Below are 953 nucleotides of genomic sequence, written 5' to 3' on the forward strand. Positions count from 1 at the left end.
TTAATTAATATGCAGTATTGTTATTATTGCTGTCAATTTCTTCAGCGATTTCGTGATTTATTGGCTGGAATTATAGTGCTACGTGTCGGACTATTCAGTTTTTTTAAAGCTAACCGGGGGTTCCCCGACAGCATTTTATTTATACACTAATATAGTATTTATATTTATATTTGTATTATGTATCTCTACTGGTTCCTGATGGGAACCGACTGAAAATGTATGCAATGTATTGAATTCAAGGACTAGATTACATGGACCCCCTTGCCATGGCAAGCTAGATGTGAGTATTTGTAATTAATCATTTTTTGGACTCAAATATACTATCAAGTAGGATATGCGGCCAAACGAATTTAATTTCCTTTTTCTTTTATCCCAGCAGGTATTTCCTGATACATATCAATAAATTTTCATAACGAATAGGATGGAAACTGTAAATATTTAAATGATGAAATTTGGCTTAGTAAATTAGCATTTCTCACCGACTTTACTTAAATATTAAATCATTAAAATTTAGAATTACAAGGTAAAAATAAGACAGTAATTGGAATGATCAGCTGCATAGGCGTATATAAAATTAAATTTATTTTTAAGATCTGCAACTAAATAATCTGAATCATTTTCCAAATACAGCGAATGACCTACAAAAATATTAATTAAGATCGCCAAATACGTCGCGAAAATCCAAAAAGTAATAAAAGATAATGAAGTAAGGTTCTTTATATTTTATTTTTGAAACACATTAGCCAAAAAAAAAATCAGACATATTTAATCTGGATTAAAAGGCATTAGAAAATAAAATTAAAACTTTACAAACTGACTTAATCTTACAAGACAGTAAATTCGAAATTTTTTTTTATGTAATCTGTCAACTAAGAAAAATATCCCAGTTTCACAAAATGCAGTGAATATATCCATTTTTGTTTCGGATTTATATACCTATGCGAATTGGTATT

This window comes from Halyomorpha halys, unplaced genomic scaffold (assembly GCF_000696795.3).
Source record: "Halyomorpha halys isolate HHAL.00 unplaced genomic scaffold, Hhal_1.1 Scaffold57.1, whole genome shotgun sequence".
Taxonomy (NCBI): Eukaryota; Metazoa; Arthropoda; class Insecta; order Hemiptera; family Pentatomidae; genus Halyomorpha; species Halyomorpha halys.